Raw genomic sequence first — 17803 nt, forward strand, 5'->3', positions numbered from 1 at the left:
TGACATACAACATGGATTTATGCAGTGAGTTCAGGTAAAGCAGCCTGTACTTCAGTATTACAAATAGCTGCCAGGAGTGGCTAGTAGTATCATGGCTATGACCATGTACAAAGGTTCTTTGGGTTTTCTGCTGCCACTCAGCAGTCTAGAAATCCGTTCGTAGGTGTATTGAACAGTGATGTAGCATACTAGTCAAGGGAACTGTGACAGAAAGCCTCTGAACAAGAAAACACAGTTGGTCAGTCAGAATGAGAAAATGAGGGGCAGGTTGTTTCAACGGCCCTACACCAACATACTTCCAGGTCAAGATACAGATACCAGCCACAACATCTAGAAACAGCTGGTGGAAGCCTATTGGTAAACAAATCCAGGTAAAAAAGAAGGAGTGATAGATGCATTTCAGCACTAAACCATGACTCATACACTTCCCTACACAAAAGAAGACAACACTAGTTACACTAACCCACAACCATATGGCATGGTTTTGGCATTTCTGTTAGTGCATCCTCCTCTCCTTTGCTAATAACTCTCCATTCCTTTTCTGTGGCCCTAACAGCTCCTTTAGATCTCTCTATTATACAGGGCCGGCTTTAGAGCAGTGCGACTGGTGCGGCCACACTGGGCGCTGACCTGTGGAGGGGCGCACTGACCTCAGGGGGGCGCTGTGTTTAGCAATAATTTATGATTCAAGATATTAGGATCACTTTTGCCCGGTGGTAGTGAGAGAATCCGAGAAGGCGGCTATGTGGTGCGAGGGTGCCAAAAATGATTGTCGCAGTGGGTGCCACCAGCGCTAAAGCCAGCTCAGTCTCTATACCTGCCATAGGACCTTTAGTTTGCAAGGTCCTAGTTACCTGCATCATCGTCCCCTCGCCCATCGTGAATGGCATCACCTTCACTCGTCTTTTGAAAATCCTATGCATGCCACTAGAATTTATCATTCTAAACAATTTTTTGTTGCTTTTACCACTTAGCATTCAGACACTGAAACAACCTTCTAAGGGAAATTGAGCTCATCACTAATACCAAACTGTTCAGAGTGCCATTACAACCTAGAGTTTTTCCTGCCTAATTTCTTGTTCCCTTTATTCAACTCTGCTTTACCTTAAGAATGGTGTGCCTTGCAAATCTTTACATTAGATTATATGGGCCCGGCACTCGAATGATGTAAATGTGAATTATGTGTCATCAGGAAACATTGAGCGAAGGAAACAAGAAAGCCCTGCCCAACCATCTGGCCCAAGGTGTGAACCTCACCGATACCGAAGGTGAGCAATTGTGTCTGCGAATCCTGGATGCTTTCAAGTGAACTGTCAACTGCAGGAGAGTGTAATATATTCTTGTCACGATAATCATTTTATCCAAGCATCTGGACACTCAAAAAAAAAAAACATGGGGTGGTGATTGTGCGATACGATGAGAAATGCAATTTCTGCATTAAAGCTATAAGGGACGGAGATACTGTATGCAACCATAGTCCATATTCCTTACACACTTCTGTAGTGCCTTGAAACAATTGGATTATGCAATGTTTTCTATGCAAAAAAAGGCTTATCGGCACCAGTCCTGCTCTTAGAGTCTTGCAGTCATGGTTAAAGGTTGAATCAGTGGATTGTAGAGTGCTTGTCCTCATGATTTTCTAATATTTTTGGTGCTATTGACAGAAAAGTAGTGGGTCCTCATCATTGAGGGTTCTGCTCCAGTCATTTTTGGAATCGATGTAAGCAAGACAACCTTGAGAGTTCAGAAATAACACGTTGTTTGATTGAAGCATTAGGTATTAGTGTCAGAGGATAAAGTAAGCTCCTCTGAAGCAGTTTTAAAATGATAACTGGTTGTACCAGATATTACATTTATTAGGACAGCATGGAAATCCTCAGTAGAGAATAAAGTGAGATTATAAAGAGTATTGTTCATCAGTAGATGTTTAGTAACAGCTGGTTCAAATTGTTCAGCTTTAATCGCCCCTCAAAGTCAATGTATTTCATGGATAAATTAAGTTTGAAGAATTACAGAGGTATTGTGTGGGAGTGAATTTAGGAGTGGTTTTAGACATATCTAAAAGATCTTTAATAATCTGAAACATTGTTTTTCTGGTGATTGGATCAAGTAATAATATCCCCTTTAAAATTATTTTAAAGCTATTTATTGTCATATGACGCTTTTTCAAATTTAACTTGAAAGGTTTCATCATAAGCGAGACCTCAGTGATGCTTTGCTTGAAGCAGCATTGTTTTAGCTAAACTACCTTTCAATGAGTAACCACAGTTGATTTTTCTGTGACTGTCAACATGGTAGAGTGGAATAGCATAGATTAAAGTGCTGGAGAGTGGAATAGCGTAGAGTGGAGTAGCATAGAGTGGAGTTGCGTACAGTGGAATAACTTACAGTAAAGTGGCTTAGGGCCTGATGCACGAAAGGATTTAGTATTTCTTAACAGACGGAATTGCAATTTTAGCCACTTAAGAAATGCTAAATTGCATTTCCATATGTAGAAAGCCAGATAGGTATTCGCGAAATATGAGTTCTACCCAGTAGAAATCACAATTTGCGATTCCCTAAATAGGAAATCTTAAATAGAAATTTCCTATTTGCGATTTCCTAAGCACATGTGAAAGTATTTCCTAAATGTAAAACGAGCATTTAGTAAATGCTATAACCATTGACTCCAAGTCAATGGCAACCATGTGCAATTTGAAAGAAGCACAAAAAAATACCTTTTTTAAAAGTGTCAAAAAGAACACACTTGAACCTAGGGCATTTGTGTGCTTTAACATGTGCACCACATATATGTGTGTGTGTGTGTGTGTGTGTGTGTATATATATATATATATATATTCACTGAAAAAACCATAGGTTATAGACCATATATAGTTAGGAATTAGCATTTACAAAACCTTGAAAATTCACTGAAAAAACCATAGGTTATAGACCATATATAGTTAGGAATTAGCATTTAAAAAACCTTATTTTACTCACACAAAACCATTGAAATTCCATATATAGTTAGTTGCACTAACTATATATCGCGCACCCGCAATCCACTGCTGATCATGTCACATATTACATCATTCATGACATGGTCAGTGACATCACTGATGACATCACTGATGACATCTCAAATGACATCACTGATGACATCACTGATGACAACATCCAGTGACTGTATTTTTCTGTAAAGTTAAAATATGTCTTGAGTGGATGTATAAGTGTCTGGATGAAGGATTTAGTAGGTGCATGACTGACTGTATGAGTGAGTGATTAAATGTGTCTCACTGAATGCATGGGTTAGTGACTAAACTGTCTTAATTTGTGCATCATTATGTCTGTTGTTCTGTAAACTGCTGCATGTGTTGATCATTAGCTATACGAGAGGCTATATGTGTTATTAATTGGTTGCCCAAGTATTTCTATGGGAGATTGAGTTTGTGTGGGGGTGGCTGGAAGGTGTGTGACTCTATGCATAGATGTGTGAGCAGTTTATTCACTAGGTGTATGAGTTCAAGAGTGCATGTGGAAACAGCTACATGGGCAGTTGACTGTGTGCATGAGTGTATTGATGAGTGAATGGATATCTCAATGCTACATGTCATAGTAAGTACATATGTAAAACACAGTACATGTGAGAGTTGGCATATATAAATAACTGTGCATGAGAGCCACTGAATGAGTGAGTGGTTGTATCGATCATTGTGAACTTGTATCAGGGATTGTATAAGAGAGTAAATATGTGTTAGTATATGTTTCAATAAGTAAGGTGTGTTTAACTGTATAGTTGAAGAAATGGAGGTGAGATTGTTTCTTTGCATGACTGACTGGGTGTGTGAGTAACTCCATGGATAAGTGGCAGTGTGTGAGTGTCTGTTTACACTGAGTGTATCTAAGGTTATATTAGAGTCTGAAGAGGTTTATCGTATTAGCACAAGAATGATGTCAAATGAGATGTCATCAGTGATGTCATCAGTGATGTCATTTGAGATGTCATCAGTGATGTCATCAGTGATGTCACTGACCATGTCATGAATGATGTAATATGTGACATGATCAGCAGTGGATTGCGGGTGCGCGATATATAGTTAGTGCAACTAACTATATATGGAATTTCAATGGTTTTGTGTGAGTAAAATAAGGTTTTTTAAATGCTAATTCCTAACTATATATGGTCTATAACCTATGGTTTTTTCAGTGAATTTTCAAGGTTTTGTAAATGCTAATTCCTAACTATATATGGTCTATAACCTATGGTTTTTTCAGTGAATTTCAATGGTTTTTTAATAGCAAATATCATAAGCTGTCGAATGTCAAGTACGTGGTAAGTAAAAACATTTTTGTGTTTATGCACACTGATCTGCTTTGAATGCTGCCCCCCACCCCTCATTTCTATTAGGAGTACTCTCTCTTTGCAGATAGTGAAGGGTAGTTAACGCAGCCCTTTGCCCCCTTTGTAATACGTCGTGCCTGCTTCTCTCTCCATTTGATTGATTGTTCTCTTTGGTTCATTCTCTATTTACAAACAAGCACAGAGTCGCAATACTCTGTTTAGTCTTTGCAGATAGCGAAAAATCGTGTAAAAAAACAAAAGGAATCGAGCAAAATCAGTAGGCCACTAATGGGATCTCTTTTTGACCTCGCTAAAATAGAAACATTAGGAACAACCTGTTGAAAATAGCAATGCGTATGTACATAAGCGGCGTTCATTTGTGTTCACAGTACCCCTTGTTGATTTTTTCAATCGAGCATTGAATTGTTCGAAGTTAATTCTCTTAAGGATCTTCTCTACCTGCAAACGAGGAAGAATAGGAATATTCTCTCTCCCTTTGCAGATAGTGAAGGGTAGGTAACGCAAGCCTTTAACACGTCGTACCTATTTCATTCCTCATTGATTGATTGATTGTCCGAACATTGACTGTTTGGGAATTAGTTCTTTTTGGAGGTATTCCCTGTTTGCAAATAAACGTAGGAAAATCTTTGCAAGTAGTGAAAGGGTACGTAATGCGGACCTTTCTCCCCCGTTGTAATCTGTCATGCCTATCTACTCCCCACTGATTGATGCACCTTTTTCACCCGGACCATTTACTAGAGATACGTCATCTGGCCCGACCAGAGAGCACCCCTAGTGAAAAGGACATATGCAATAATAACGAAGTGATCACTGTATCCTGTTAACAGAAACTTTACCATGAAACAACCTGGAAAGAAAAAAATAGGAAAACGAAAATCAGTAGGCCACTGATGAACATGAACTTTTATTAAACAACAAACAAAGAAACGATAACATAACGTAATGATAAAACCTATTAATGTCCTAGAAACAAGAAAACGTTAAAGTATGCCAGTGGTGAGAGACCAGAAAAACAGTCCGAGAAACCAAATCACCCCTCGCTGTCCCAACTCATGCACTCTGAAAGTTCAAAGTTTTGAGGAGTGCTTGTAACATTGTCTGAAGCCTATTTGCAATTGCTTCATCTTCACTATTCTTAAAGTAAGTGGGGGCTGTTGTGATGCGGTGCCACCCTGAACCGCTTGACGGAGGCCCCCGAGGGACGGTGTCATGTCGCGGACTCGGAGGGGGCGCTTGGCTCCGGCCCCCTCCCCAAGTCGTGTTGCCCTGGTGTGGCCTGAGATCGCCCCCGACATAGGTGGCCGGCTCCCGGGGTCAAGCGGAACTTTTTTCCTTTTGGTGACTCTTCCATTCTTCACCTTGTCCCACAATCCGTTTCACCTAAAGACACGCTGTAGTGGGGCACCCCTTTTCCGTTTCATTTGCCATTCAGCCCGCTTTTGCTACACTGTGCCTCTTCCGCTATTCAGCTGTTTACCGCCCGCTCTTTCGACTACAGCGTCTCGCTCACCATGTACTTGAGTTGCTCCCGCTCTTGCGGTGCAGCGATAGGCGGCTGCCACAGGACTCTCAAAATGGCGGCCATCTCTTCAGATTTGGGCGTGGTCCACTAAATGGGCCTGCGACACCTTGGAACTCGGACGCTTGTCTGCTAGAGCTTGGGCTCCATTCTCGAAAGCGTCCCCTCATCCTTGAAGATTCTACAAAAGTCTTGGGGGCCCCCGACTCCCGCAGGCTTCTGGTGGGGAGCGCCTAGCATGATTGCTTGTGGAATGGCCACGACGGAGCTACGAAATGGTGGTGCTCTCATGCTAACGCCAGCTTCAGTCTGAAACATCCAGAAACACTGTAGACTACCAATTCGATCAGTTCCGGTAGCGCTCCAACGTGACCCGGTAGAGAAGAACTTGCCCTCCCCTCTTTGACTGATGGTTCTTGTTGCCTGTCCCTTCTGTTGTCATTTAACAGAACTATTTAGCCTGCTGAAAGGGGTTGTGTGCCGTCCGCTGGTTGGTGGAGACATTTTGACTATATTCTGGACCTGCGTTGTCGCGTAATGCGTCATATGACGCGCCGCGTTAGAAAGTTTAATAAATTATGAAACACAATAAACAATCCTTAAAAAATAAAAAAAAATAAAAAATAATCAACAAAAGCAACAGCTAGGTAATACACATATAATTTTATCTCCGCGAAGCGGAGCGCTGTTACAGATATATATCTTGTTTCTGAACGTTAATTTCTCAAAATGCACTGAAGCACATATATTGAGACCTAGCAAAGGCACATCGGGCTACCAGTCCCTACAATTTTTCCAAGTTTCGTGCAAATCCATTCAGCTGTTCGATCCTACCGAGAGACAAGATGGCGGCCGCTACGGACTGTTTGGAATGTTTACAGACACCGGAGAGCCAATCAGCTTCGCTTCGCAAAGCTCCGTAACGCGAAAAGTACGCGAAGCGGTGCGCTGTTACAGATATATACTTTTTTTTAACGTTAATTTCTCAAAATCCACTGGAGCACATATATTGAGATCTAGCAAAGGCACATCGGGCTACCAGTCCCTACAATTTTGCCAAGTTTCGTGCAAATCCATTCAGCTGTTCGATTATTATTATTTTTATTTTTTTTTGCCCCGCGGGGCCCTTTTAAAACCTCCACATCAAACCTAGGGGGTGAGCGACAATGTACTATGCCCCCTTATGGTCATTTGCCCCTTCGCTTTGGCCTCCTCTTGTCTCTCGATCCTACCGAGAGACAAGATGGCGGCCGCTACGGACTGTTTGGAATGTTGACAGACGCCGGAGAACCAATCAGCTTCGCTTCACAAAGCTCCGTTGCGCGAAAAGTCCGCGAACCAGAGCGCTGCCCGGTCCGCTGTTACAGATATATATCTTTTTTTAAACATTAATTTCTCAAAATCCACTGGAGCACATATATTGAGACCTACAAAAGGCACATCGGGCTACCAGTCCCTACAATTTTGCCAAGTTTCGTGCAAATCCATTCAGCCGTTCGGGCTAAAAGTGAGGCCAACCGCCCTATGGAAATTAACATGGGAAAAACGCGTTTTGGGACCCCCCTTTTTTCTCGGCCCCCCCTTGACGAACCCCCCCAAAATTTTCAGGGGCTGCTCAGAAACAAAATGTGCCATTTTCCTGAAAATTTCAGCCAATTCCGTCCACAAACGCCAAAGTTATTAGACATAGAATTTTCAAAAAACCCATAGAGAAAAAATCCTAACTATATATACCTACTGGCGACCGCCAGTAGGTAATATATATATATATATATATATATATATATATATATATATATATATATATATATATATATATAATATAATATATAAAATACTGCAACATTGTGACAATGTCAAATTCTAATAATAAAAAATAAACTTCATTACATCTCAAACTGATAGCTGTTCTGACCTTCTCTGTACACGGAAATTAGTAAAAGATTTTCTTTTGTACTGCCAAATTGTTGACCCAAATTATCTATGTCATTCACTGAACGATTCAATGCAGCCAGAACATTGAAGTAAAACAAAACCATACAGCGGCGCATGGTGTGGCTCACACGTAAATGAACAGGACATTAAAGTTAAATCTTTCCTGCCAGTGCAGAGGCCAGGTTTTTGTCGTAGATGCTTGTGAATGTGCTACTAAGGTGAAGTTACTGTCTATTTAAATTATGAAACTCCCCTCAAATATCACCTAATATATGTGATCTTTGGTTAGAAATCGTGATGATTATTTACAATGGTCACAATCCATTTTCTTTACATGTTCATTAGAGCATTTGTAAATATGTAAATAGTTGCACATTACAAGATGGCGCTCACGCAATGAAGGCAATAGCGAGTAGTCCCATTTCCTTTTTTCCCATTCCAATCACGTGTCGCTTCCCAAATACATTAATGTTACAGTGTTGCACTAATGAAATTGACATTAACAAAGGGGCTCTCCCGAAACGCGTCTGTGCGAAAGCTAAATAAAGTGAATTCTGATCGTAAACCTTCCCGTGAGTGCTGTTTTCCTTCCTTCCCGGCTGGGAGAGGGAGGTTTTTGGAGCGTTATATGTGACACGGAGCATCACCGTGAATACGCTTCGCTGGCTGTTGATGCACAAGGAGCGTGAAACGTGGTTGACGTTTTTGCAGCGAAGCACCGCCGAAATCTCCGAGGGAATCGTCCAGTTAAGACAAGCAGCGGCTGCATTGGAGCGTGACTCCCCGGGGAAGCGACCTGATATTAAAGAAAAGGTCTCCATGGAAACCGGGTAAGCAGCATGCGTGTTGAAGACTAATTTTCAAACGGGGACGCTATACGGAGTGATAAAGGCGAGGCGTAAAGGGGAGGTTTTGATCGACTGTGAACTCACACGGATACCGGGCTCGGTACCGAAATATAAACACTGGGAAAATGTTCAGCGAAGCGGCGCGTGAGGAAGCTGCTGTAGGGATGTTTAAGAAGAAACGAAATGAAAACATTATAATTGATTCTGGCACTAGAAAGACTCCAGGTGCCTTACTCATTAAATACCAAAAACTTGAGAGGTTACACGAGAGGGAAATCAGGAAGTGGTGGGAGGCGACCTCTCTCCAAAATTATATCGAAGTGGAGAGGGTCCCTCGTGGGCTGCGTGTTTATACTATTCCCGCCTACGAGAATCCAGACCCACAGCTTCTGGAAGAATGGAAGGTCCACACTGCATCATTTTGTGAAGGGAGTTTGAGGCTATTGGTAAAATTCGCCTGGAGCGATAGAGATAAAGTGCTCCAAGAAATCAAAGTATTGGATGAAGAGCTGGCCAACAACCCTGACAAAAAAGAACATGATGAAATCAGGGAAGAAATGCAGAAAAGACTGCAAAAATATGAACTGAAAATTCGGCAGAGAAAGGAAGAAAAATTCGATAGGGATGAGAGAGATTATGCTATGGGACGCACTCTGACCTTTGCCAGGAAATTCGACGCGCCCCGCAAAGAAATGATTCGCAAGAAATTGAATCCCTCACAGCCCTCCGAAACAGTAGAAACTTCAGAGTCAGACATAACAGCATCAGAGCACTCAGGGGATGAAACAGCTGGACCATCCAGGCCCCTTAAGAAGACTCCTTTTCATGAGGAGTTCGACCTGATAAGAGCTACATGGCTGCGAGGAGGCAAGACCAAACACCCAGAACAAACCACAGAAGAACAAGGAGGGGGGGCAGGAAGAGGAAAGGGCAAAGGAAGAGGTGCAGTACCAAATCAATCGACCTTGAAAAAGAAAAAGAGAGGGGGAAGGTGGTAGAAGCGGCTAATAATCTAACAATAGTCAATTTGACAGACAGAGTCCTAACTATAGATGAAGAGTCTGTTTTAAAATTGGGATTCTCGTTCTGCCCACCAGCCAACCTTGAATTTACACAAACAAGGATTGATCTCTTTAAATTTGTGTGCAAATTAAAACTGCACAAATATTACAAACTGAAACCTACCATGAAAGAAACAAGATTTCTACGTAATACGATTAGGGACACAGACATCCTACAATTGAATGACTTAACAACTCTTGAGGCACTTGAAGAACTTAGAACCGAAACTGGCAGTGAGACCAGAGAATCCAATACTTTGACACAAAGAAGTAGAACCTTGGGGATAGGACAGGAAGCACCACAAACTAACTTTAAACCTGTCTCCCAGTTCCTCCCCCAAACACCACAAGATGCCATTGACACCTTCAGTGATGCAGTTTTGAAAGACCTTAATGAATTTCGTAGCAAAGCCACACGCAAATGGAAAAGAAATCCACTGACCAAAGGACAGACGTTGGCCTTGAAGAAATTACAGGAGGAACCTAATATAATCTTCAAACCCTCCGACAAGGGCGGCAATGTCGTCCTATTAACCAGGGATCAATACGTTGGTGAAGCTATGAGGCAACTGAACAACAATGATCATTACGAACGGACGACGCAGAGGAAATATCAAGAAAGCATTGAACAATATGATAAATTAATTTTGAAATGGCATAACAAACAGATGCTGGACACCGATGAATATCTCTTTTTAAGGTCCAGCCACCCCGTCATCCCGACGTTTTACCAACTGCCAAAAATTCATAAAGACACCAAGATGCCACCCGGGCGACCCATAGTATCTTCGATGGGTAGCCTAACTGAAAATCTTTCTATCTTCATTGACCATTTCCTCTTTGAATCAGTATTGACTCTCAGCTCCTATATAAGAGACACTAAGGACTTCATTGTCAAGTTGGAAAAACTCAAATGGACCAATCAGTACACTCTCATAGTCATGGACATCACCAGTTTATACACCTGCATTGATCATATGCTAGGTTTGAGAGCGGTAGAGTATTTTCTGAAAAAAAGACCACTTAAATATGCAGGACACAGTGTCATGCTTCTTGAAATGACAGAGTTTTGTCTTTTGAATAACATCTTCCTATTTGAGGGTAACATGTACAGACAGGTCTCCGGGACCGCCATGGGCACCTGCTTCGCTCCCAGCTACGCGAATCTCTTCGTGGGCTGGTGGGAGGAGCAGGTGGCCTGGTCCGACGGTAACCAAGCTTGGTCAAACCATATAATCACCCTGCACAGATATATTGATGACCTATTTATCGTTTGGGAAGGGTCAGAAGACAGTGCCAGGGAATACATCAGGCATCTGAATAACAATAACCTGAATCTCCACTTTTCGGGCGAGGTGAGCTCAGTGGCAGTGAGCTACCTCGACCTGAAGGTGGAAATCAAAGACAACCAAGTGATTACATCTCTATACAGAAAACCCACTGCAGGGAACAGCATCTTACATGCTGAAAGCGGACACCCAACCGCTCTAAAGAGGAGTGTCCCCTATGGGGAGCTTTTGCTTTTGCGTCTTAGGCGCAACTGTTCTCAGGATGAAGACTTTTTGAGATCAACTAACGAGTGTATTGAGAGGTTCAAATTGAGAGGATATGGGAGCTCACTTTTAACCAAAACTCTCAACAAAGTTTCCAAAATCCCACGCCATACATTACTGGCAGATGCGAAGACCACCGAGACAGGCACAAAGGGAACAGGCAAATTTCGCCTTATCACATCCTTTTCTGAGGACGCCGATTACTTAAAAACCACTCTAAAGAGAAATTGGCACATTTTAAAAACTGATCCAATAATTGGATCTGATATTCCTCAGGGCCCACTGGTAACTTTCAAGAAAAACAGATCTATTAAAGACCTATTGGTACATAGTCACTTAGATATCCCCAAAAAACAGGATAACACTCTAAAAAACATGCAAGGCTTCTTCCCATGTGGGAAATGTAAAGCCTGCACATACAGCAAAAGGGTGTTGGGATATGAGGTTCCAGGTATGCAGGAGCGCAAAAAGATAACCAAATTCATCACCTGTCAAACTGCTTTTGTAGTCTATTGCTTGGTGTGTCCGTGCAATCTGAAATATATCGGAGGCACGGTGAACAATGTTAAATTAAGGATTTTGGAACATATGCGAGCCATATCAAATAAGGACATGAAATCTCCTGTGGCGAGACATTATGCCATTAAACATAATAGCAACAGGGACGCCCTGCAATACTTTGGAATTGACCATGTTCCCGAACATGTGAGAGGTGAGGATAGGAAAATGAAGCTAAGACGCCTGGAGTCTAGATTCATTATCGATCTCCAAACTAAGACCCCCTTGGGCCTGAATAGCGGCGAAGAATTGGCCGTACATTTGGGGAAATAATCTGAAAACTAAAAGTACCAACCTTTTCTTTTCTTCTCTTTCTTTTTCCATCCTGTATATTATTGATTTACATTCCCTATTGCTGACTGATGAAATTTGTATATATTGTAAATATGGGATACACACTTCATGTGTTTATAAAGGAAATATTTAGCGGCTCTTTATTGGGCCGCCTGTGCCGATCCACGGCGAGATCTCGTAGATGCTTGTGAATGTGCTACTAAGGTGAAGTTACTGTCTATTTAGATTATGAAACTCCCCTCAAATATCACCTAATATATGTGATCTTTGGTTAGAAATTGTGATGATTATTTACAGTGGTCACAATCCATTTTCTTTACATGTTCATTAGAGCATTTGTAAATATGTAAATAGTTGCACATTACAAGATGGCGCTCGCGCAATGAAGGCAATAGCGAGTAGTCCCATTTCCTTTTCTCCCATTCCAATCACGTGTCGCTTCCCAAATACATTAATGTTACAGTGTTGCACTAATGAAATTGACATTGACAAAGGGGCTCTCCCGAAACGCGTCTGTGCGAAAGCTAAATAAAGTGAATTCTGATCGTAAACCTTCCCGTGAGTGCTGTTTTCCTTCCTTCCCGGCTGGGAGAGGGAGGTTTTTGGAGCGTTATATATATATATATAATATAATATATAAAATACTGCAACATTGTGACAATGTCAAATTCTAATAATAAAAAATGAACTTCATTACATCTCAAACTGATAGCTGTTCTGACCTTCTCTGTACACGGAAATTAGTAAAAGATTTACTTTTGTACTGCCAAATTGTTGACCCAAATTATCTATGTCATTCACTGAACGATTCAATGCAGCCAGAACATTGAAGTAAAACAAAACCATACAGCGGCGCATGGTGTGGCTCACACGTAAATGAACAGGACATTAAAGTTAAATCTTTCCTGCCAGTGCAGAGGCCAGGTTTTTGTTCCACACATCTTTTTTTGCCTGCACTTTTGGCAAAATATTTATGTATTCCGTCAGACTGCTATTTGTGCCTTTCTATGAGTGGAGCTGTTTCCATGGCCAACGATTTTTTGTTCTGCTTCAGATGGGATTTATGAGCGGCTAGCCTTTCTGCAATCATTCCATCCCCACAATGAAATTTAGTTTCGGACCTCCTCAAATGGACATTGGTGAATAATTGTGGAATTATCAACTGTACGGTTCATTTAATTCTGATGGGACCAGTAACAATAGTAAACTCCCCTCCAGAATTGTGAGATAAGGTGAAATCTTCAGGTGAAACTCGGGGACAAAATAAAAAACTACCAAGGGAAATGGACAAAGAATTACCAGTGCCTCCATTAATTCCTTGTGTCCCAGGGGACCAATAAGATCCCACTCCTAATACCCTAGTAACTCTGTCCCACCAGATCTACTGTTACCCCGGTTTTGGCAGTTTAATTTAGGACAGAGTTACCAGAAGGGCTACTGGGTCACATCCATGCGACCCATAGTAAGTTTTTGTTTTCAACACAGACACTACAAAACTAATCTAAGCAGTTTTCTTCTAGTGCACTTTAAAAACTTATGTATGGAGGTTATCAGTAAGTTACTACAGTGCTGGGAGGCCTGGGTGTGTAACTATGCACTTTACAGATACCAGTGAATAGAATAGACTAGAATAGAAAATCTAGCTGCTTCTCATATCAACAATACAAGCTGTGACACTATTGATCACCGAAAAATGAAAATAAGTTGGGAATTTTGTGACAACGAACATGGATATACTGAATAGTACCATGGTAGATTAACGAGAAAAACAACTTTGCCATTTCTAGCAAAACAAAACACAATGCACCTTGTCACTGTCCTGGCGTATGCCAGCCGCCAGCAATGGCTTACCGCAGTCAGTGCAGATGGCAAGCCCCATGGGATTAAGGAAAGGGGAGGAAAGGAAAGGGTTAACAGGGAGAAAAACAATAGAAAATCTCAAGAAATTAATGATTTTGTGACAAAAATAAATATTGGTTATTGTAAGGATGAAAAAATACTGAAAGTCAAACGGAACATGACAAATATTTTTAAAAAAATAATACTTTCTCCTTCTGCTGTGAGACAAATACATCTCATTCCTGTCCTTTTCCCCTCAGCTGGCACACTATTTGCTGCTTGGTGGCAATATAGGCACTATGGTGCAAGGTTCCTCCGTTGCAGGCAGGAATAGGAAGAGGTGATTTTATCTTTTTTATGTGTGCTGCAGTATGCAGTATGCAGCACAATTGGAAAGAGGAAAAAAATAAGAAATACAAATATTTCTCCTCATTACGCCTGCTTTGGGGATGTGTGAGGTTTTGGCACCGCCCCAGGTTTACCTGATTAAGTAAATCTGGAGCAGCATCAAAATCCATGGGTGTTGCGTGGGAACACCCAACGCAGCGCCTATGGAAAGCCATCTTGACGCAGAGTTAGGCAACGCAGCTACTTGCACTGCCTTGTCTTTGTCTTACTCCATATCTATGAGGGCATGCAAAGCCATGCAGGGTGGATTTGTGTCACTTTATAGATATTGAAGTGGAGAGTAGGTCAGACAGTAGTGAATACAAACCAATAGCTATTTATTCGAATATACTCAGAGTGGAGCCCAATCTGCCCAGTTGCTTAGGAGTGCTGCAGAGGGACTGACATCAGCAAGCATAAAGATACATTATGTACATTTCAGAACCAATGAAGGCACGCCCATAATGGAATTTTCCAAGCAGATGCAGCTAAACATTGAAATACAAAATGTAAGTTTCGATTCGGAGGCAGGGCTCACACTATTCAAGGTTGTACTGCCTGCGCCCGCGCCCACCACTAGACAAGGGGGAGAAGGCCTCTATCTAGAGGGAAAGATATGCGCTAATAGAAACAGTGTATTCATTAGTGTAGTAAAACCTAACCTTGGTGAAACCGAACCTAACAGAGGCCTTTCCTTGGAAATAGCAGAGTATACGTTTAGATTATAACACAAAATGGTGCCGACATAGAAAATGGCGCAGCGAATGCTAACATACATAAAAGAATACGCAAACACAAATTTTTCTGTTCTAACAGACCTCCTTTTAGCATGAGCTAAACATTTTTTAATAATAGCAAAGATTGACTAAATCTATAAAATGATGGGGGGCTTGTTTAGGAACACTCCATACTTTCAGCATCAGGAAGGGTGACTGTAAGGAGGGAAGACGTCTAAAAAATGCCCTCATCTATCTGCATGAGGTCATCTACTTTTTTCAGGATCATAATTGTAGCATTTGTGTCATGATTTGATATTTTTCTCCTAGGAGTGAGAAGGGTGCTACAATAAGAACAACAGAAGGGAAGGCATTGAACAAGGACACAGCAAGAGACCAAGATCACAATGAAATAAATCACCTTTTCAAGGATCCTACCCCAACTATCAAAAAGAGACCAACTCCAATTCCCACCCTCCATTCCATTAACATTCTCAAAATGTCCAAAAGCTGTTGGGTAATATTCTTTTCAATATTTGGGATTCCGACTACACACTGGTCTCCTACTACTACGCACACATCACCACTCTTAGCTAGGATGAAATCAACTGCATATCTAGTCTGCTCGGAATATATCTGCATACTCTCCAGTTGAGTGGTGATGTCACGCAAATCTGCCACTGTGGAGTCAGACAATATTTGCAGCTTGCATCTAAAGTATTCTCTAGTGTTTTCACCCCTGACCATAGCAGTATCAACAAATGTAATTATGGACTAAAGAATATATGCAAAGGTATTACCATTACTATAATTATTGACTTAGAGATCTGTCACTCCTTCACAGAATTCCTTGGTCAATGTCCTTTTAACCCACCTTACTTTAGTCTTTGCTTGTTTGCAAGGAACACCCAGAGGCAACATCATCGCAAGTGCCACATCATTCGTGCCATTATCAATCAAGAAAGAGAAGTGTGGCTCAAATGGTTGGAGCGGCAGACCCTGGTGCAGAGGTCTGATCTGGGACCAGGGTTCAATTCCCGCCTCGGCGGGTCTTGGGCTCAATTTCCTCGTACCTGATAATTCTCGCCTCGGTGCCTATTCTAATCATGGGTCCCACTCTGCAACTCTGGGCAATAGCTTGCTTAATCTCCACAACGGCCCCAACAGCGCTGGGATGCCTGGCTTCACCTTGGGGGTGCCCAGGAGTGGACATTCCACAGGGAAAAACCAGGAAGGGTTCCTAAGCGGTATACGGACAGCGCCGGGACACCTCCGTTGGAGGTAACTGTGCGCTTTACAAATGGCATTTACAATATTAGAATACATCCCATTAGACAGAAAGAAAAAAACTGGGTGCCCATGAATCGGTCTATCATAATCCACAGCAGAATATCGGGTATTCATTCCGACAGTACTTGGATCGTCAGCTCTTACCAAAGGTATTGTTTCTTTACACATCAATAATCCAGAACAATTTATGTACAATGACGTGTCAGTAATATTTATAATAGGACAACCAGCGGGATAGTCACCAGCTTGTCGGGGGATCGTTAATTCCTTATATTGCCACCCTACCAATGTTATTTTCTGCTCTTCCTTATAGAAATGATCGCAATAAGTGTTGTTATCACAGTCAGAATAACCCTCTCCTAGTGGTTTCCGATGGTACAGGCATGGTCCAGAATAACCAGATCCAAACACTCCTTTTATCTCTACAAAGCCAGGGGATTCAGTACATGTATAATTCACTAAAGACAGAGGATATGCGGTCCATAAACTAGTGTTAGAATCAGTGGGATAACAAGCAGTACCTTCTCCGAAGAATATCTTGTGCGTCTCTAGGAATATATTTCTCAGGATCATTGACAAACCTGGGGCATAACCTTACCCTTGGTACATGATGGTGCGTTCACATACTGTTCCAAAACCCATGACACCCCACCTAAGATCAGTGGCAACAAAACCACAAAAACAGCACATATAACCTTTTTCCTTGTGGACCAAAATACATGTATGTAAACGGGGGAATCACTGGCTGTTCTTCCTCAACAACTATTCTGCCTAATGGGTACATGGTGAAAACTGGAAAAATAAGGAGGGGGCAAAGTAATATACAAGTTCCCAGTGCCCGTCAGAGCTTCACTGGTACTGGCTCCTATTGTTCATCAATATGTTGGTGCTCTTGAGCACTGGTGGTGGAGCCTGCTATGTCCTAGGCTCGTATTCCATGTCGACCAGGATATTGTACCCCCATGGGATACTTTTATCAATCCTGTGCAATGTTCATAACAGTGCACAAAACTCTCATCACCCTGAACTAACTCCATTGGTACTATAGCAAAGTACACCCTGACTTTCACAGTCCATCCCTGTCTAATCTTTCTTCTCTTTTGGTGCACTGTTCCTCAGTCGAGGGTGCAAATTGTGCCTATTGGCTCTTGGCACAGAAGGTTCAATGAAAAGAGGCTCCTGGATAGCTCGTATTTTGTGAGGAACAGCTGCATTCAGCACATTATCATTTTCCTCATCCGTCTGAGTCCAGGTCAGCTTGGCATCACTGAAGGAGACAAACAGAGGTCCCGTCTCACACTCAGAGTCCCCTATAATATCCTTCACCCACTGGTCGTAGGGCAGGGTTAAAGGAATCCTGCGACAATGAGTCACATGAATCCAGTTCTTACGGCCAGCAACCTTTACTGGAGTATGAGTTGCTAGCAGGACCTGCTCCAGCCTCCTCCAATGGGGCTCCAA

Source organism: Lissotriton helveticus, chromosome 2_1 (genome assembly GCF_964261635.1).
Source record: "Lissotriton helveticus chromosome 2_1, aLisHel1.1, whole genome shotgun sequence".
Taxonomy (NCBI): Eukaryota; Metazoa; Chordata; class Amphibia; order Caudata; family Salamandridae; genus Lissotriton; species Lissotriton helveticus.